General features: G+C 39.4%; 1 protein-coding gene and 1 long non-coding RNA gene across 3 annotated transcripts in view; both read right to left on the bottom strand.

Moving 5' to 3' along the window:
* The window catches only part of LOC102415513 (iroquois-class homeodomain protein IRX-5), a 55538-nt gene that overhangs the window by 36085 nt on the left and 825 nt on the right, over nucleotides 1-18628 (bottom strand). The gene's annotated exons all lie outside the window — the stretch shown is intronic.
* Nucleotides 526-18628, bottom strand: LOC123327735. 2 transcript variants are annotated; one of them, XR_006542434.2, is made up of 4 exons: nucleotides 18521-18628; nucleotides 6101-6178; nucleotides 1769-1830; nucleotides 526-827 (listed from the first exon to the last, which is right to left on the bottom strand). It is a non-coding gene; the product is annotated as an uncharacterized LOC123327735 (long non-coding RNA). The 2 variants fall into 2 exon arrangements; XR_006542435.2 differs by lacking the exon at nucleotides 18521-18628 and adding an exon at nucleotides 18165-18505.

The raw sequence follows: 18628 nt of genomic DNA, 5'->3' as shown, positions 1-18628 counted from the left end.
CAAAATTAAATGAAATATGATATGCCTTCTATGTACCTATGAGTTATACAGAATAATCATTACCACAGATGTCCTCAGAAAACAAAGGAGAACAAGAAAGTATAAAGGTGGCGGAAGGCATGGAAGATATTTTCTGTTATCTTCTACTGTGTGGTCTTTCACTGCACTATTCTTTAAACAAAAAAAGGTCTCTGCAAGGGCAAGCCCCGCTTCAAATGTCCCCTTACCCTCCTGACTGGAGAATAATGTGTTTGTGTAGTATATGGTTACACCAGACAAGGCTGTGAACACGTGTGATTTATTCAATGATCCTATTCTGCTTCCTTTTAAAGATAAAGAATGCATTTACGTCGATTGTGTATGAGACTGTGGTAATTCCTTAGAAGGCGCCATTCAAACAGAATAATATTACCTTATTTTAAAACACCAAGAGCATAGCCATTTCTCGGTCTTCATTTTCTTTCCAGGCAACATCAATTAATACTTTCATTTATTTTAAAATAGAAACATAAAAAACACAAGTAATTACTTTGAAACAGTTTTAATTTTTCTTTGTAGAAGCAAAACAGTCCCATAAGACATTTACTTTTCAAAAATCCTTATATACAAATAACTGTGTAAGATGGAAGAAACAACTAAAAACAGCATAAACCACCAACACAACAGCTCCTAACAGTAGGCCAGGTCAGGGTGCAGACCTCATGAAAACAAGCTGCTGACCTGCCAAGAACTACAATCCCCAGGGAGCAATCTTGTCCTCTTTAACTTGCTGGGTGGCAGAGCTCAGGGGAATTACTCAAACTATGAAAATCCCCAAGCATGGTCACCTAGGGGGAAATGAGGAGACAGATATGACTTGAGCAGGATAATTATTTTCTTGTAGTAACAGTAAAGAAAAGTAAACTTAAGTGGTAAAGGCTGCGTGAGTTCCAACTTCAACAGGTAGCTAATTGTGTATTCTCCAGACACAGCATTTGTTAGTGAAGGCAGAACACACAATGTATACTTTGCTACTTGTCTATCAAATAACAGTCTCTATTCACATTTATTGATTATAGATACATGTAAATGGTATGTAAAATAATAAAAGGATAGCAAACACCAAGGCATACTGTTCTATGTGCAGTTTATTTCAGCTTAATCCTCACAGTAAATCCTCACAGTAACCCTATGAGGTGAGAACCATTATTATTCATGTTTTACCACACACAAAAAAATCTAAGTCATAGGGAATTTAATTGTTTGACCAAGATCACACACCTGGAATGCAAAGCTAGGTATTTTGTCTCCAGAGCTCCTGCTTTTAATTTAGCTCCAGTTCTGCCTCATGTAATTGGATTTTTAACCCCATTATCACAGAGCTATTCTTCCAAGACTATAAATTCTGTTTCTGCACTGTGAACTTCCACTTCTCTGAACCATTTTCATCTTCTGCCTCCCAATTCACCTTCTGGTTTCACCTGCTTCTATGAACAACCTGGACCCCTAGTCATTTCAGCTGTGCCCCAAACCCCTCCCAGGCCTCTCCCACACAGGCACACTAAGGTGGCCGCCTGCACTGGCGATCTCTGTTGCTACCGCTGCTTCTCAGCAGCATAGCATTACTGCTGACCTGAGAAAAAGTCCTGCTGTTGGTCTGTAAGTGGGCCTCACTACTGCTCAGCAGTCCTTTCACTGACACTGCACAGCGTCCACAGCAGCTGTTCCAAACGTCTTCCAGGATTAAATCCCCCAATGCACCCATCTAGCCCTTTGCAGATTATCTTACCATGGCTTTATTGAAAATTCATCCAAAGTAGGGTTGTCAAAATGTAGGTTGTCAGGAGTTATCTGAATTTCAAATAAATAAGGAAATATAGTTTAGGGTAAATGAGTCCCAAATACTGCATTACAGAAATATTTAAATGGTATTTAAACAATAAAAATAGCAAACCGAGAGCCTATCAAATATTGTATGCCATGCCATGTGTGCTCAGTCATGTCCAGATCTTTGCAACCCTATGGACTGTAGTCTTTCAGGCTCCTCTGTCCGTGGGATTTCCCAGGCAAGAATACTAGAGTGGGTTGCCATTTCCTTCTCTAGCCAAATATTGTATAGAACATACTTATTACTAAAAACTTGTTCATTGTTTACCTGAAGTTTAAATTTTACTGGGCATCTTGAATTTAATTTGCTAAATCTAATTCAATCAAATTCCTCTCTTTCCATTCCCAGAAGTATTCTTTCTTTTTTTCAAGGGTTAATTCTCTGACCTATGGAATTGATCTTTCTCCTTACTTCACCTTCTTCTTCATCCTACATATTCTTTCGTTTCTCCTTTCAAGCATACTCCTGTCATTCCTACTATGGTATTAATGGTCCCAGTTCTTCAACCCCATGTGAACCCATGCCTTTACCATGCCACTTTGCAATTTCTCTAGAGAGGTGGATTCTATTTCCCAACCCTGGAATCTGGGCCTGGTCACATAACCTGGCCAATGCAATGAGGCAGAAGTGCCAGCATGTCAGTTTGGAATCTAGACCTCAAGAAGCCTTGTATATTTCTGCTTGCCCTCTTAAGACTCATCTTCCAGATAAGAAAGAAAAAAAAAAAAATCAAAGAAAAAAACCCAGTAATTCAAAAAGATACATGTACCCCAAAGTTCACAGCAGCATTATTTAAAATTGCCAAGACATGGAAGCAACCTAAGTGTCCATCAACAGATGAATGGATAAAGAAGATGTGGTACATATGTATGATGGAATACTACTCAGTCATAAAAAAGAATGAAATTTTGCCATTTGCAGCAACATGGATGGATTTTATGTTAAATGAAATAAGTCAGAGAAAGATACTGTATATCACTTACATGTGGAATCTAAAAAACACAACTAGTGAATATAGTGCAAAGCAGACTTACAGATACAGAGAACTAGTGGTTAACAGTGGGGAGAGGGTGGGGGAAGGGCAATACAGGGGCCAGGAATTAACAGATACAAACCATTATGTATAAAATAAGCTACAAGGATACATTGTACAACACAGGGCATACAGCTAATATTTTATAATAATTATAAATGAGTATAGCCTTTAAAAATGTGAATCACTATATTGTTCACCTATAATTTACATAATATTACATACCAACTGTACTATAATTTTAAAAATACTGCAATGAAAATAAAGCCAAAAACAAAACTCCTCTTCCATCTCCATGAGAAAACACGCTTAGGCAAGTCTGAGTCCCAGGAGGATGACAGATATGTGAAATAGAGCCCAGCCTAGAAGAAAGCCCCCAGTAGGCTTTCAGATATATGAGCAAGCCCAGCAGAGATGAGCCAACCCTCAGACACTTGAGCTATAATTACTGTCTTAAGCCACTGTGTTTTAGAATGTTTGTTATTCAGCAATAGCTAACTTGAGACATCTATCCCAACTTTCTTTCTTGCACTCCTAACCTACTGCAAAAAGTATCCTGTTTTGTTTTTTTTTTAACCTTTGTTCTCTTACCACTTATTTTTGTTATCTGTACCACTTCTCTCTCAATTGAAACCAAAACCTCTTAATGGTTTGTCCAATCACTTTGGCTCCGTCCTCATCCACTTTGGCCTCTATATAGCACCTGACACCTCCGTTAAAATCCCCTGCTCTTGGACTGCACTACTATCAACTTCTTTGACTGTTTCATCTACTTCAGGGGTTTATCTTCTCTTACAGTCTTCTGGGAGTTTATTCATCCCCCTCGCAAAGCAACTTGACTCACACCTTTATCTCCACCCCAAACTCTCTTCTAAACTGTAGTTCAATTGGTTCTCAAACCAATGCATTAGAATCACCCAGAGGGCTTACTGATACTCAGATTGCCAGAGCCCTGTTCCTCAAGTTTCATATTCAGTTAGTCTGGGGTGGGGCCTGAGAATTTACATTTCTAACAAGTTCTTCGGTAATGCTGATACATCACTTTGAAAACCACTCTTCTGGTTTCATATTTCTAACAGTCTCCACCTGGTTATCCATAGGTGCCTCAAAGGTCACATACAGTGTCAATTAGAGGGTTTTTTTATTGTAAACCCCAGGAACCAATTTGAGCTAACCACAGCAAAACAAGAATTTATTAGGGAGTTCACAGAATCAACGTGAAGGCTGGTAAACCATGTTCCAAATAAGACAGGAACAAGAAAAGAGACTACTTGACAGTAGAAGCATTACCTCTAAGTCAGAAGAAGTAAACAGTGTTTCTTGTATTCTGAAGTCTCTCTGTTCAAGATTCATTCCAAATGAGAGTCCTTTACCCAACCCTGAGTTGTACCAGGGCAGCGATAGAAAAGATTATGGTGGAAGTAGCCACAAAGGACTCCTCTTCTTTCTTACTTAGTTTAGACCCTCCTAATCAAGCAGGTGGATTACTATAACAACCTCTTAACTGGTTTTCTTGCCCCTAATCTAACCTTCAGTTCATTCTCCTCATCTTCACATCATCTTCAGTTATCTCTTTAAGACATGTCATTTTCTTCTTTGCCTTGTCTGGTGTAGTGTTCCTATCTTAAGTAATAAATTACTTCTCTTTATGTGCAAGTGGTTGGGATACTTTTACCTCAGCAGACTCATAAAATGGAAAAGTAGTTTTAGAAGGTAGGGAAATACGTTCTATTGTTAAAATGAGGATCTAATTCCCTAGCAAGGATCAGAAGTGGTCCCAAAGGTCTGCATCGAGACCCCTCCAGGAGCCTTTAAGAGATCAATATCTCATGAGACTAAAGACAAGGACCTAGCCCCCAACTGTATTACCAGCACCGGACTCAAAACAGGCCCTTAATGAAATCATCTCCAGGCCCTCCTTACTTTAGGTTAGTATATGTGTTAGCCTCCTGACTGACTTCCTGGTCTGTAGTCTCTGCCCGCCTATCTCCTAGTTACTACCAAATCCTTCCTGTATAGCAATGCTAAATCAAACCAATCATTTCCTGCTCAAAACTATGACTCCCCAAAACATGCTTGCCAACTATAAACCTCTCAGTATTCAAAGCCTTCCATAATCTGGTTTCAACCAACTTTTCTAGGCTTTCTTCCACTTGTTACTTACACTTTCAATCTTGTCTAGACAAACGAGTTTTTTTCAATAAACCCTTTTCTGTTCTTATTGGTTTGGTTCCACTTTTTTGAAACGTGTTTGTCCTGTGGTGTATACTCTACCCTACCCTACCTTCAAAGTCTAGGTAAAATTTGTCAGTATGTGTGTGTGTGCCAAGTTGCTTCAGTTGTGTCTGATTCTTTGTGACCCCATGGACTATAGTCCGTCAGGCTACTCTGTCCATGGGATTCTCTAGGCAAGAATACTGGAGTGGGTTGCCATGCCCTTCTCCAAGGGATCTTTCCAACCCAGGGATCAAACCTGGGTCTCTTATGCCTCCTGTATTTGCAAGCAGGTCCTTTACCACTCACTAGCACCACCTGGGAAGTCAGTGTTCCTAACCTTTTTTAATCCATGACTCACATTTCAGGTTCTTTTGGACATGCCCTCTTGTACCACATACCTGTTAACTCCTGAGTTAAGGATCTTTCTATTTGGAACTTTTTAAAACTAATGTCTTGTTTGTATAAATACTTCATGAGTTAAACACATACTATCTTAAACTTCATTATAAGCTTGTGTTATTTGTTTTACCGGATTTAAAGAGCATTAAGAAGCTTTCTATTACTACTTAATTTTCTGTATTTCCCAGAAACTACTCCTGTGTCTTACACATAGTAGTGGTGATTATAATCTGTTACATAAATGGATGTTTATAATATGGGGCTAGTGTTTGGTACTGATCCCTTATAGAAAGCAGCCAGTGCCTGCATCAGGAATTCCTGAACTGCTGGAATCAAGGGATGTAAGTCTTGGTGTTCGGAACTAGAAACTGAGTCTAAAACCAAAGATGATCAGGTTGTAGTCATATGCCAGTAGGCCAAACACAAGCATCAATTAAAAAGATCCAAAGGCCAAACCTGAGACAATGTGTAGAGCAAATGGTATGGAGTAAGGCAAAGGAAAGTAGAAAAAATAATAGGTTAATAACAAGTGGATGGGGATCCGGGATAGTAGACTTCTTTAGGGGCTTATGCATAGCACTTACCAAATCAAAATGAGTGGTTTGTTGGTAGAATGGAGTTGCCTAAGAATCAGAAGTTGGGGTGGCAGCCATTTATCATTTCTAGCAAAGAAACACATACATGGAAATAAATTTATAATTGCAAACATAGTGAAATATAAATCAATTTGCTTTGAGAGATTTAATTTGAGCTCCATTTTCTTGCTTCTGCCTTGTCTCCTTAATTTCATAGTTTTGTACAAGATTACATACAAGTTCTAATGTATTTTTTTCCTTTATATTATGGATAGAGAAAAACATTTTTAAGAGATATAATATCATAGTACTCAATATCAAATACAAAAATTCAGAAAAAAAATTTTGCTATATTTTTTAGATTTTTAATCTACCAATTAGTAAAGCTACAATAAGAAAATGGTACCTAATAAGTGACAAATAGGGAAGCCTGGTGTGCTGCTGTCCATTGGATCACAAAGAGTTGGACATGACTTAGTTACTGAAAAACACGACCCTAATAACCACTGATTTTCCTACATTGACTGTTCACAGCCTGGAAAATTCCAAGAATATTTCACAAAGGTTTTAAAAAAATTTTTAACATAAAACAAAAAAATCCTAATTATCAGAAATGCCTATTTTATTATGGAGAGCTCTAAAGAGTTTAATGCCTACAGCTACCTTTCCTTATCAAGCGTTTGTTTTTTTGCCTGTCAGTCTGCGGCTGAGTTGAGCAGCTCTCTGCCACACACAGTGTTTTCTTATACTAATTAGCAGCAAGCATTGTGGCAAGAACTAATGTCCACATGAAATGCACAGCAAAATTCACTTTAAATTCTATTGTAAACATGCAGTAGTCCTTGGCATGAATTGTAAAATAAATTTTGTTTTGAATTAAATGCTGAAAAAGTATACTTTTAAAACCTTTATTATCCTTTCTGATATTGCTGAGACAAGGATAAACTCCCATATTAATTTCTTTAAAAGTCAGTATTTGGCAAACAACATAAAAGAATAGGAAGATGACTTACCAAAGAGCTAGGTGGATCCCACATACTCTTTGGGGTTTTAGGCAAGTTCCTTATTCTAAATCTCAAATTTCTTCATCATAAAATCTAAAGACCTGAATTAGCTTAACGGTTCTTTAGAGGAAGAGGCATTAGAACTTGGTATTTCTGACTTGGTAGATGTGAGAGGGGAGAGTCTGGGTAAGTGTGACTTTACAATACTTCATGGGTGATCCTGATACATATTACTGGGTTAAGAACCAAAGGACTAAACCATTTCATGGGTCTCTGCAATTCTAAAACTCTACTTGTTATGTTCAATCAATGGAATTTTAATAGCTCCCAGCTTTCATCATTATTCTCTTCTTAATTAATATATTTTAGGTAAATCCAAGTAGTCTCTAGTTGTTATAACTCCGGGCCAGAGGCCTAAGGCTCAGCTCACTTGAGTCATTTCATTCTTGCCTTTCCCAGCTTCCCCTTTCCACCATTTCTTAATGAAGTGTATTTCAGGTAATAAAGAAGCTCTAATTATTATTAATATTGTTGTTGTGTAGTTGTTCAGTTGTGTCTGACTCTTTGTGACCCCATGGACTACAGCACGCCAGGCTTCCCTGTCCTTCACTATCTCCCTGAGTCTGCCCAAACATGTACATTGTGTCAGTGATGCCATCCAAACATCTCACCCTCTGTCACCCCCTTCTCGTCCTGCCCTCCATCTTTCCCAACATTAAGGTTTTTTCCTGTGAGTTGGCTCTTCACATCAGGTGGCCAAAGTATTGGAGCTTCAGCTTCAGCATCAGTCCTCCCAATGAATAATTTATTATTCTAAGTTATGAATAATAGCGTATAGTTACTGGGTGCTTACCAGTTCTAAGGTATTAACTCATTTAAAACACATAATTCAATCTTCTACCAATGCAAGAGACACAGGTTCAATTCCTGGGTCAGGAAGATTCCCCTGGAGAAAGGCAGAGCAACCCACTCCAGTATTCTTGCCTGGAAATCCTATGGACAAAGGGGCCTGGTGGGCTCCATCTACGGGGTTGCAAAAGAATCGGATACAACTTAGTAACTAAAACAATTCAATCCTCACAACCACTCTGTGAGGTAGGAACTTAGTATTATCATCTGTATATCATGGATGGGAGAACTGAGGTACAGAAAGTAATCTGCCCAAAATCACAGAGCAGGGACCTAGGGAAGCTGGGTCGTAGAGTCTGAATTCTTAACCATGCTGCCACTCAATAAACAAGTATATGTACAAACATACACATTGCTGTTGCCCATCCATGCAGCACTGCTTTCCCTCCTACTTCAGGGGGGGAAAGGGAGTGTGTTCTTAGAAATTTGTGGGATCAGAAATGATGGAAAGGGGAAGCTGGGAAAGGCAAGAATAAAATGAATCAAGTGAGCTGAGCCTTAGGCCTCTGGCCCCAAGTTACAACTGGAGACTACTTGGATTTGCCTCTAAAAGGGTAAGGATTGTAGTAGTGATTTCCCTTCCATTATCATTTCATTCCATAATGTTTGAGACTGTTCTTTTTGACTATTCAAATATTAATTTTAAAAACACTAAAAATTTACCTTATTGGATAGACAAGACCCCAAACTATAAAGTAAAACAGGAAAGTAAGTACAAAAGTAAATTAGAGAATCAGAAAGAGGTTAATGTAATTGAAATGATTCAGCCTAATACTACTTTTGGGTATACAAAGAATTTATAATATTGTATCTTGGTTTATGAAGCATGAGGTTCAGATGGGTAGAGACTAATACATTATAAAGAAAACATTCTCTTCCTAATAGTATGGATAGAGAATGATCTAGCCAGGACTGGAGGTCCTGAATTTAGTGTTACCGACAAAGTGACAATTCAGCGTTACCAACAAAGGTGAATTTATTGCACTGACAAGTCTGTCTACTCAAAGCTATGGTTTTTTCAGTAGTCATGTATGGATGTGAGAGCTGAACACATAAAGAAGGCTGAGCACCGAAGAACTGATGCTTTTGAATTGTGGTGCTGGAGAAGACTCTTGAGAGTCCCTTGGATTGCAAGGATATCAAACCAGTCAATCCTAAAGGAAATCAGTCCTGAATATTCTTTGGAAGGACTGATGCTGAAGCTGAAACTCCAATACTTTGGAAACCTGATGCAAAGAACTGACTCACTGGAAAAGACCCTGATGCTGGCAAAGATTGAAGGCAGAAGGAGAAGGGGATGACAGAGGACGAGATGGTTGGATGGCAGCACCAAGTCGATGGATATGAGTTTGAACAAGCTCTGGGAGTTGATGACGGACAGGGAAGCCTGGCATGCTGTGGTCCATGGGATCGCAAAGAGTCGGACATGACTGAGCGACTGAACTGAACTGCCAATATGCACAGCAGTTATTTTTCTCTATCTGGGTGCACTCAGCAACCTGGGAGCAGACACCTAGTTAAACTGGTGTTTTCCCAGGTGATACCAAGGCAACATAGCAAAGGAGACATGGTTCCTGGCAAGAGTGATAATTTAAAACAGAATGCAGCAGGAGACAAAAGAAGTGAAGGCAGAAGGTTGATAGGGAGAAAGACGTGAAGTCTCTGGAATGGAGTTCCCAACTCAGAGAAACCTGAGAAGGTAGAGGCTGCAGCGGAGTTGGGAAGAGCACTGGAAATGAGACGTCAGGGAACTAAGAATTGCCGTTAGGATGAAAGTTCTGGATGAAAGAAGTTAGGATGAAAGTTCTGGCCAGACGTGAAGTCTATATTTCTGAAGTCAGAGGAGAAACATATGGGGTGTATGACGAGATTCTCAATGTGGCAACAGAAGTGAGAGGCTGAAGATCACATGAAAGAACTCTGAGGTTGGTGCTAGGAAGCTGTCTCTTTGGGTGATGAATTTACTCAGGATGAGGGCAGGAACGCAGGTAAAGAGGAAGATGTAGCCAAGTGTCATGGTCATTAATAAATTAAGTTTTGAAAGACCCTGAATATGCTTAGTACAGGGGACTGGATATTCTAGAAAGGTATCTTTCTCCCTTATTTATATGAGTTTTCAGTTAAGAACAGTTCATATTAATGCAGAAGCAGCAGCTTAAGAGAAATGAGTAATGTTTCCCCTCATTCTTAAGACTAATCTTTGCTGTACTTTTAAACTTGGCAAGAACCTCTGCTTCACATTTTAAAAAATATTCAGCTGTGCTGAGTGTTAGCTGCAGCATGCGTGGTCTTTGATCTTAGCTGTGGCATGTGGGATCTGGTTCCCCAACCAGGAATCGAACCCAGGGCCCTGTATCGGGAGAGTGGAGTCTCAGTGGATCATCTGGGAAGTCCCGTATTTTTATCCTAAGGCTAGGTCTGCTAAAGTCGAATGGAAAATGAAATTACTTGCTAGTTTAGGCAAAAAAAAAAAAAAAAAAAAAAAAAAAAACCACCACACCTCAGTTCCTTGCTGTCATAAATTTGTGGAAGTAAATGTTTTAAAAACAAATTACAACTCAGCTGCCCTAGTTCTGGTTTGAAAACATCTGGTGAGACCTCTGGGTAGTTTCCCACTGCTGCTGCTGCCCACTACTCTTTTTTAAAAAAACTTTTCTTAAAGATACAAACACACACACACAAAGGTTTGTTACAATCTTGAAGGAACAGGTTGGCATGTTATTTACCAACAGGCTGACCTTTACACAAACAACCCCTGCCTTCAACAAGCTGAAATTACTGTTACTGATGACTTCAGAATATTGTCTGCTTCAGAGACCAGCAAGTTTTGTCCAAGTCATACAGAAGTGGCTATATTGGACACCATTTTGTCAGCAAATGGTGCAATGAAGAGGGCAGGGGAAAATTATTTCTGCAGTACCAACCATATGTGTAATACTGTGCAAGGAAAAAAAGGAAATGTCAAAATGTCAAGAAACCTACAATTTATTGGTCAATTACATAATACTTTAGCACGGAGCTAGGTCTTACACTTTTTGAATCACCCTCGGCATCTAATACAGGACTGTATAGATATCAGCAAGAAGTTAACAAAAAGTTAAAACAATACAAAATGCTTAGAAGGAATAAAATACACTCTTAATATAGGTGACCAGGAGAAAACAGCTAAACTTGTGTCATTACTACCTATGAAAAATCTTGCTTCTAATTTTAAGCATGTACTGACACAGGAAGGTCCCTATTGTTACCCTTACTTTTACCCAGGTAACTCCTCTTCCTCCTTAAATATTAACTTAGAGTCATATTTCTCAAGAAAGTCTTTATCCTTCTCTCTAGACTAAGTTGGACAGCTTTGCCATGTGATAATGGCACCCTGTTCTTTTGAAGTATTTGGTCATCTCAAATGATCTGCTTAATAGCTGTCTTTTCCACTAGACCAGGGATCAGTAAGCAATAGCTCATGGATCAAATCCAGCCCCGCTGCCTGTTTTTTAAATAAAGTTTTATTGGAATTCCCTCTTTCATATATGTGTGATTCATGATTGTTTTTGTGTTTCTGTGGCAAAGTTGAATAGTTTGTGAGAGAGACCATATGGCCTGAAAAACCTAAAATTTATCTGTCCCTTTATAGGAAAACTTTGCTAAACCCTCCACTAGACTATAAGAATGAAGGCTGAAATCATGCCTGTCTCTTTCACTTCTATATTCCTAGCACCTAGCATAATAACTGGCACCTAAGTATCTTTGGACTAATTTCAACCTCAAGCTTTAACCCATTTTATCAGTGATAACGCATGAGATCACATTAATTGGCCTGTGTTTATAACAGCATTATAATCATTGCTTATCCAGATAATGATTGTAGTATTCTAGTTGGGGTCGGGGGGAACAAAAATTAAATAATACACAAATGAATGGGTTATTGCAACCAGGGGTAAGTGCTATGGAAAAAAAAAACACACAGTACAATTAGAGTGTGTAACAGAGAAACATAATCAAATACAGAGTTTGGGAAGCCCTCCATAAGTGATCTTTGACCTGAAATTTAAAGAGTAAACTAACTAGGGAAAAGAGGTGGAGAGTGGACGAACAAACCAGGCAGAAAGAAAATCACATACAGTTCTCTCTTCTTTGGAGAGGAAGAACATGGCATGTATGGAGAACTGATGCTCTTGTCAAATAATAAACAGTAAATTCCTGCAAAGTTAAGAGTAGGATCCAAAATGGAGCTAATCACTGTGATATTTATAACATTATATTTGAAACATTCTGTTACTGGCCAACAGTAGGAAAATGGAAGCTATTGTAAGTCCATGACACAGTGTATTCTGCATCCATTAGAATAATGTATACAAAGAATTCTCATTTGCATGGGAAATGTTTCTGCCTCAATGTAAAGTGAAAAAAAGAACCCAAGAGCGTATTTCCATTATGTAAAGTATTTATTGAAAAATTTTCTAGGGAAAAAATGGACTAAAATGTTAATCATAACTGCCTTTGGGTGGGATTGAATGTCCTATATTTTATGGTTTTTCATATTTTCTTTCCTATGCATTTCAAGATCCAACCAGTCCATTCTGAAGGAGATCAGCCCTGGGTGTTCTTTGGAAGGAATGATGCTAAAGCTGAAACTCCAGTACTTTGGCCACCTCATGCGAAGAGCTGACTCATTGGAAAAGACTCTGATGCTGGGAGGGATTGGGGGCAGGAGGAGAAGGGGACGACAGAGGATGAGATGGCTGGATGGCATCACTGATTCGATGGACGTGAGTCTGAGTGAACTCTGGGAGTTGGTGGTGGACAGGGAGGCCTGGCATGCTGCAATTCATGGGGTCGCAAAGAGTCGGACACGACTGAGTGACTGAACTGATGCACTTCAAATCTTCAAGATTAGAGAAACATATTTTACTGAAATAAGGAAACACAAGTGCTGGTCTGTGACCTACACATCTGACAGTAAATAGGCTCTCCTAGCTCCTGGAAAGGGGATGTAAATTGAGGATCAAAACCCAGGAGAGCTCACTGTCAATAACAATTAGTGGAAGTTCTCCTGGAGTGTGATTTAAGCTGTGCAGTGGGGACTTTGGGGCCAGGGAAAACTACCCTGAGATATGTCTACAGACATTTGCTTGTAAGATTTTGTATTTTGATTAAACTGAGAACTTAAACTAACCTTACTTATTATATGGGTTTGGTTTCTTCCGGCCTAGGCATAATCCATTGGAAATGCCCCAATATTAGTTCTGGATATGTAATTTAGATGAGGGTCCTGGAGAGCACAAGCATCAGTTCTAATATTACTCTATTCTGAAAGCTTCTTTTTGTTTCTCAAACATCTTCTTTAATTTATAGGCTCATTGGTCTCTCCCTTAAAACTACTACTGCTAATTTATGGAAGTAGAAGAGTTGGAAGTTGTTTTCTGAAAGTTTTGTTTCCCCCTGTGACTGAAAAGATTAACTGGTTAAAAAGATAAGAACAGAGAGAAATTCAGCTCTCACCACAATGATTAATTTTACTGTCCTTCAGTTTTTTTTAAAAAGAAGAGACATAAAACTCCATTCTTTTAGTAAAAAAATATTTTATTAATCATTCAGGCAATACATATTTATGTATCTATCTTATACCCAGATGGCTGCTGTGAATAAATTGGGGGAAACCTGCATGAAATCTTTTTGAGAGCGAGCAGTCGATGGCAACTGCCTCCAGAATTTGCCATATTTACTTAGGTCTTCTAAATCCCTTCCGGGAGGAAATGAGTTTCTTTTTCATCATGGTTTCATAGAGACCAGACACTATGAAGGACTGAGTAAAAATTTCCCTTAGAAAAGATCAACTACCATTTATATGCAAGTGACACATAAAATTCACTGGTCCCCTTTAAATTTTCATTCCCAAATGTTTGCTTCATCACAAAGGTCATTCGTATTATTTTTCTGACAATGGGAAAAAAAGATCACCATAATTCTGCTCTCCCAGGTATGAGAATTTTGAAATCTTTTAAACACAACTCTGTATTTTGCTCTGCTTGAGAATCCAAAGCAAAAATTGCACGTGACCTTTCCTAGATCTGTAACGATCATGGTTCCTAGCTGCAGACAGCAGAGTCCACTCCAGGAGTTCAGTAGAGAGAAGTAACTCCTCTTTGGGGGCATTTAGAAATATATGGGGGCATTTTTATCACAGCGGAATGTAGTGCCCAGGGGTCAGGGATGTTAAATATCCTGTACAATAAAGAATTGTTTCATCCAAAATATCAGGAGAACCCCCCTTGAGAAACACAGAGCTCAGGGTCAACTTCATGGGCATGCAAACTGTGCAGTCATACAGGGTCCACTGCTTGGTTTAATGCTCTGCAGTCACCATGCTGAAAATCTTAATACTTTTATGTTTGAATGTCTGTTTTATAAAAGAAGTCAGTGGTACAATGGATCATACAGGCAAGTAGAGGAGGCAACCTGTTTGTCTTTTTCCTTATACCCAGTTTGCATACATCAGTATAATGCCTCACAAGGATTATGATGAACCTAAGTAGTACAGGAACTCAGAGAGTTACAAAGTGGCTACAAGGCAAGCATGTTACATCAGTGATTTAGTGGAGGCACTGACAGTTCTAAGAGGCAATGCTTTCCATTTCAACCAGAAGTTGTGTCAGGTACAGAAAGAAGACAGTGGCATCCTAAGACACACATGTGACCAAATAACTCTATCATATCCTTTCTTGTGTGTATTACTTTCCTGTATGACTATTTTCACTGAAAATGATGACACAGAAGGAAGGGGAAAGGTAGGGCAACCCATAGTTACTTTCAGTTCAGTCCTTCCTTACTCAGGTTGATAGGCTGTGCTCATATCAAGAAGGGAAAGAAAAACAGCTGAGATGATTGTATGCTGTATTTACACTGCTCTGAAAAGCACAAAATACATCCTTGTGGGATGTACGAACTACAAAATATGAACTGTGTAATTTTGGTGATTTCGTGTATGAGTTAAACACTCTTATATTTGCATCTATAAATGGCACTGCACAATTAAAGATAAATGATAAAATTCATCCTAATAATCTAAAATTCTAATTTTTATATACTCAGAATGACATTAAAACACAAATTTAAAAAACAGCACAAGTTGAGGGAGAGATGACAGAAGAAAGAAAAAGCCTTATATTTTCAGTACATGTAATGGCAATTTTTTTCCTGCTTTGTGAACAGGGGCCCTACATTTTTTCATTTTGCTCTGGGCTCAACAAACTGTGTAGCTGACTGTGACTGAGCTAGTTTAAGCAGCAAGGGATTAAAGGATAGTACTTAGCTCATAGATCCCTGAGAGGACCAAACAATCAGGCTTGGATAATACATCGCTAGAAACAACATCCAGAAAAAAACCACACGAGGAAGAACATTCATCCCACATCACATTGCTATTCTAGCAGAAACCCACCGTAGCACCACTTGCCACAGCACCTATGACTCCCAAAACGGATGCCAGAATTCCTCCCCAGCTACTCAGAAGAATCAGACACCTCTGCCATGGTGTTTGCCAGAAAATCCCATTGCCCTGAGTGCAGTTGAGGCATTGTGTTGCTCATTTTCAGGTCTATGTCTTGAATGGGCGCATTTAATTGCTGGAAACTAGGTCGCATGCAGTGAAAGGCCGAAGCTAGCTGGTAATCCTCAGCTTCTTCTCCAACTAACTCCCCATTCAGTGAAACCACTTTGATAGCTTGGGAGTATTCACACAATGAAAATTGGTCAGTACTAGAAATCAGGGTCTTTCCCCTCCTCCAGCCATCCTTAATGACTTACCAGCACACCACTTATCCATGCCAGTATTCTAGTTGCAAGGCAGTGTTGAAACAGTATTTTACAATTTTCTAACTTCTAAAGCACAGAAAAGCAAGCTAGAAGGGGGTTGGATAAGTGTTGAGTAAGCCATCTTATAATATCTGCCAAAAAATTATGGTATCCATTGCTTTCTGTTCTAGATTATAAATTGCTAAGAGGCAGATGCTAATAGACATTGAACGGTATTAGTACAGAAGGCTGAGCAGGCTTTTACTAAAGGCATGACATGATGAGCATAGGTCAGTGAACTAGAAGAGATGATCAAATGTTCATTGATATGACTGTAATACATTTCTGTGATGCTAGACTATAAAACCTCTAAGAGCAGGAAACATGTCTGCTTTCTCACTATATCTCAAATCATTGGCAAATAGTCACTTAACAGTAACAACTAAAAAAGATGCTTTACGGTTATTGAGTATCGAGTTCAATTTCGGCATTTCTCATATTGTATGTAGGTAAGAGTTCCAAATGATTTTACTGTTTTCAGATGAGTTAAATGTCTGGACGTCAAAGTTTATTTTGATACTTTCACATACATTATGTCATATAATATCCCATAAAAGTTCAAACAGGAATTATTCTCCATTTCATAGATGAGGAAAACCCCCCCAAAACAGTTATCTTTCCAAACTCATTTACCTAGTAAATGATGGTTTTTCATTCTCTAACTCACGAGTCCAGAGCTCTTTCTTACCTCTGAAGAATATATTTATAAAACACATTTGACAGTGATTAATTAGGTAAGTATTGTCAGGTTTTCAATCTGACCATTAATTTAATTACATGCAACTGGACACAATATCCTAATTTCATGTTGCAAATATTTTTCTTCAAGAGTGAACATTCCTTCCTTGGAGTTCTAGAAGGATCTGAATGGTGGTTGCAACTGCCTTTTCTTAAAGTAAATGATGTTGATTTAAGAGGTAGGAGGAAAGAAAACATTTTCTAGAAATAGCTAATCTGTGAATTTGATGGTTGCTAATTGTTTAGTCACTAAATTGTGTTCAACTCTTGTGACCCATGGACTGTAGCCCACCAGGCTCCTCTGTCAATGGGATTTCCCAGGCAAGAACACTTACCTTTTTCTAGTTAGGAATAGTATAAATATTATGGATTTACTAGATTGTAATATAGTACAGGCATTCATGATTTTATATCACCGAAGAACCACAACAGTGGTAGGTGCAGTTGCTAACAATACAGATTTCCAGGTCCCATCCCTCAAAAATGTGATTTAGTAGGGGCCAAGCTATTAAATCTTTTTTCAAAATATTAAATTTTAAAGAACACTCTAGTGGCATAGAATACTGTGAGAATCACTGGTACTGTGCATCTGATATTCAGTTTGTACAAGATATTTTTCCAGAAATCGCATTTTGTATGGTAGTCCTTTTTTAAAATCATTTCCATTGCCTTCTAAAACTTAAATCAACTTAAAAGATTTTGCCTCTTAAAATACTAGGTAATTTTCTGGGTATTAGTAGAAATCTTGCAAGATATGTTTATAATCATGCTCTCAGGTTGAAAACGCAGGCTAATTTGATGTGGTAATCAGTCTCCAACTCCCTGGAGCACAGATTCTTATTAGCATTGTATGTCATGGAATTTATAGACAGCTTACCAGTGCTGTGTCCCTTTGAGCTTTCTGGTTTTCCTACTTTGAGAACCACAGTATTTCCAAATGAGGATCTCTCTCACAACACTTCAAATATATAGCAACCTATTAACCATTAAAATACACCTGGAAATACATGTGTGAAAGAATGATCTCTAATTTGGATAGACTGAAAATGACTGTCAAAAGTCCTAATTCAGTGGTATATTTCAAACTTGAAACCACGGTTTTTGCCGTCTACTGCTTAAATAATTTTGCTGGGAAGAAACTTATAAAATTTTAAGTGAAAACTCTCGTTTCACAGATGAGCAAACTGAGGCCCCGAAAAAAAACCAATTTGTCCAAGGTCACGCCCAGTGTTAGTGACCAAGTCAGACAAAAACCTAACGGTTCCAATATTATGGACAACCCAGCTGCATCGCTTACTACCCTCTTTTTCCCCCCTCGCTTTCACAACCGCACCCCTCCTTTTTGGATGAAGTTGTTTTGTCTAACAGTCCTTCCCTTTTGCTTTCTGGCCTTAGGCTAGTAAACCCTCACACAAACCATTAATGAGTAACACTGGGAGTCCACATCTGATGCGGTGACTTTCATGGGCCTTTTTCTTTGGCCAAAAATTTCGCTGAAGGGCTCTTAATCCTACATTCCGCCGGGGAAGGGAGGGGAGGAGGGAGGTCACTGGGAACTGACAAGTCCTTACATGTCCAGGCGCGCGCCCGGGACGCAGCCTGCGGGCCCCGGGAGGAAACCAAGGAAGGATATACTACGGCGAGAGGGAAGCAAAGGGGCGGGAGAAAAACACCGCTGTGGGAAATCCCTGTGCACTGGATCTGCCAACCCCTGGCAAAGATGAGCAGAGCCGAGCGTGAATAAATCTCATTAAGCGGCCGGGTGCAGACACTGCAGAACGGCGGCGGAGGAGGAGGAGGAGGGGGCCCGGCGTCTCGCACGTTCGGGAGGGAACGGCGGGGCGGCCCTTTTATAGGCCGAAGCCCGCGCTCGCGCGCCCCCGCCCTTCGCACCGCCCCTGGGCCACGCGCGAGGCCGCGGCGTTACCTGAGAAGGGCCGGCTGCGTCCGCCGCCCCCGCCTCCCGCGAGGCCGCGGCGGCACGAGATCTGCGCCTCGCCTTTCCCCCCGCCCCGCTCCCGCGGGCGGGTTTTCT

This window comes from Bubalus bubalis, chromosome 10 (genome assembly GCF_019923935.1).
Source record: "Bubalus bubalis isolate 160015118507 breed Murrah chromosome 10, NDDB_SH_1, whole genome shotgun sequence".
Classification (NCBI taxonomy): domain Eukaryota; kingdom Metazoa; phylum Chordata; class Mammalia; order Artiodactyla; family Bovidae; genus Bubalus; species Bubalus bubalis.
This window is presented reverse-complemented; position numbering and strand designations above follow the sequence as displayed.